The sequence below is a fragment of the Penaeus japonicus genome, unplaced genomic scaffold, assembly GCF_977035675.1.
Source record: "Penaeus japonicus unplaced genomic scaffold, GWHDUDI00000001_assembly GWHDUDI00000012, whole genome shotgun sequence".
Classification (NCBI taxonomy): Eukaryota; Metazoa; Arthropoda; class Malacostraca; order Decapoda; family Penaeidae; genus Penaeus; species Penaeus japonicus.
The window spans coordinates 525,088-529,335 of record NW_028234414.1 but is presented as its reverse complement, the minus strand read 5'-3'; positions in this window follow the sequence as shown (position 1 = coordinate 529,335).

Here is a 4,248-nt window from a genome sequence, read left to right as displayed (position 1 = left end):
ATATATATTATATATTGATAGATATATATATATATATATATCTTTATATAATATTATATATAATATATATATATATATTTATATATATATATATATATGTATATATTATATTATATATATCTTATATATTAAATATAATATATATTTAGATATATATTTATAAGATTACATATATATATATATATATATATTATAATACATATATTATATATATTTATATATATAATATATATATATATGTATACATATATATATATATATATATATATATATATTTTATATATATATATATATATATTACATATATATTGTGTATATATACATATAATGTCTATATATACATATATTTATATTATTATCTATCAATTTTAATCTATCTATATCTATCTATATTTCTCTCTCTCTCTCTCTCTCACGTCTCTCTCTCTTTTTCTTGTCTCTCTCTCTTCTCTCTCTCTCTCTTCTCTCTATATATATAATATGTATAGATATATATATATTTATATAGATACATATCATATGTGTGTGGTGTGTGTGTGTGTGTATGATATATATATATTTATATTATATATATTAGATATATATATATATATATATATATATATAATATTGATATTATGTGTTGATGTGTGTGTGTGTGTGTGTGTTATACATATATATTTACCCCCCCCCTATATATAATATATATCTATATATTATTATATATATATATATATTATATAATATTACTTATATAGTATAAAATATACATATATTATATATATATTATATATATTTTTTATATATATTCTATATATATATATTATATAAAGTATATGGATAATATATAATATATATATATATATATATATATATATATATATATATATATGTATCTATAAATATAAGATATATATATATATATAATATATATACATATTAAATATAAATATTTACTATTATAATATATATTATATTTATATATATATATTATATATATATATTCTAATATATATAAACCACACACCCCACACACACACAACACACACCACACACACACACCACACACACATATATATATATATATATATATATATTATATATAGTTATAAATATATATTTTTATATTATATCTATTTATATTATTTATATATATATTTATATATATATATATATATTATATATATATATATACACACATGTATATGAGAAAGATAGTAGAATCTTAACACATTTAATATAGGAGGTAAAAGTGAAGTCAGAGAGGTATATGTCTATATATATCTATATATATATATATATTTATATATATATATATATATATATATATATTATATATATATATGTATGTATGATATATATATATCATTATATTATATACATATATATATATATATATCTATATATTATATATATATATATATATTTATATACACACACACATATATATATATATATATATATATCTATATATATATCTATATATATATATTATATATTATATACATATAATGTGTGTGAGTGTGTGTGAGTATAGATGTATATGTGTATATATATATATAATATATATATATTTATATATATATATATATATATATATATATATGTATACATATTTATGTATATATAATATATATTATATATATATATATATATAATATATATATATATATAATAAGTATATGTATACATATATATATAGATAATATATATATATATATATCTTATTTAATATTTATATAAATATGTATTATAAGATATATTCTTACCTATCCTATATCTATAATCTGTATATATATGTTATCTATATATATATATAAATTATATATTTATATATATAATATTATATATATATGTATATAAAAAATAAAAAATATATATTATATATATATTTATATATATTATATATATATTTTATTAAAAAAAAAAATATTATATATTATATATATATATATTTTATATTTATATATATATATAAAACACACACAACAAAACACACACCCACACAAACAATAGGTTTTTTATATTAATATATAAAATTTATATATATATTTATATATATTTTATAATATATATATATTTATTATATATATATTTTATTTATATATATTTTATATAAAAATATATATATATTAATATATATATAACATGTATTTTAAAAACCCCCACAAAAACCCACCACACACACAAAACACTCTCACACAACGGGACACACACACACCACACCACCCCACGCACACCCCAACACCCCACAACACACACCCCAATTTTTATTTATTTATATATTAAATATATTTTTATTTTAAAATATATTTTTATATACATATGTATAGGGAAAAAAGTTTGTGGGAATTTATTACAAAATTTAATAGGGGGTTTAAATTTGAAAATCGGGAGGAAATATGTCTATACTTATATAAATATATATATATTATAAAATTTTTAAAATATATATAATTTTTAAAATTTAATTATTAAATATATATATATATATATTTATTAGTATAATATATTTATTTATATTTTTACTTTATATATTATATATAATATATATATATTTATTTATATATAAAAATATATAGTGTGTGAGTGGTGTGTGTATTTATTTTTATGTATTTTTATATATAATATATTTATATATATATATTTATATTTATTTATATATATACATATATTTGTGTGTGAGTTTTTGTGTTGTATATATGTATATATATTTTATATATATATATATATATATATATTATATATTTAAAATTTTATATAAAAAATTTATATTCTTTAAAATATATATATACATATTTATATATTTTTTATACATATATAAAATATTTATACTTATATATATATGTGTATATATATAAAATTATATTTTTATAAAAATTTTATTTATATATATATATATATTTTAAAATATAGGGTATTTTTATGTATATGTTTAAAAGAGGAGGATTTTTATAATTTTTATTCATATATTTTATATATATATATATATTATTTATATACCTTTTATTTTTTTTTTATATAATATATACATATATATATTTTATTTTTTTTTTATTTTAATATATCCCACAACATATATATATATTTATTTATTTATATATTATTTTTATATATATTATATTATATTATATACTTTTATAATATATAACACACCACCCCAAAACACACATATATTTTAATATATTTATTATATATATATTAAAATATGTTGTGTGGGTGTGTGGTTTTGGTGTGTGTGTGTGTGTGTGTGTTTTGTGTGTGTTTGTGTGTGTTTGTGTGTGTGTGTGTGTTTTTTTTGGGTGTGTGTGTGTATGATGTATGTATGTACCCCTGTATGTATGTATCTATAAATCTATCTTTTTATCTATCTATAATATTTTTTATCTATCGTGTAAAAATATATATAAAATATATATATATATATTATATATATTGTGTGTATTTTAATATATTATATATATTTTATATTATATATTTTTATTTTTTATACATCGTTTAGATAAATAGATATATTGATAGAGAAATAGATAGATTGTTTGATAGATAATACAAACGTACTTTCAACTTTACACACACATACACACACCAGACACATGCTTTATATATATGTATGAAATATTATATATATTTATATTTATATATTTATATTTTATTTATTTATTATTTTTATATATATATATATATATTTATTTTTTATTTTTATATATATATATGAAAAATATATATATATAAAAAAAAAAAATTTATTATATATATATATTTATATATATTTATTGTGTGTGTGTTGTGTGTGTGTGTAAATATATATATATTATGTATTTATTTATATATTTTCATCCCATTTTCAAATTATTTATATATTTTATATAATATATATGTATATTATATATATAAATATATTATATATATATATTATATATATTATATTATATGTACTTTTTATGTAAAATACATATAAATAAATAATTTTTTATATTATATATATATACATATAATATGTATATTACATATATATATTATTTGTATATATCCCAACAAATATATTACATAAAAATATATTTTATATATATATAAAATTATATATATATATATATATATATATATTTAAATATTTTCTGTTGACGAGGAGAATAAAATAGCAGTTGAAAGCGTTTTTCTTTATTGATATTCAACTTGGTTAAAAAGGGGACCCATAAATTTCTTATACAAAATACTATGAAGTACATGGTTGCTGAAAATTTTTGGGGTTATTTTTTTAAATTACAA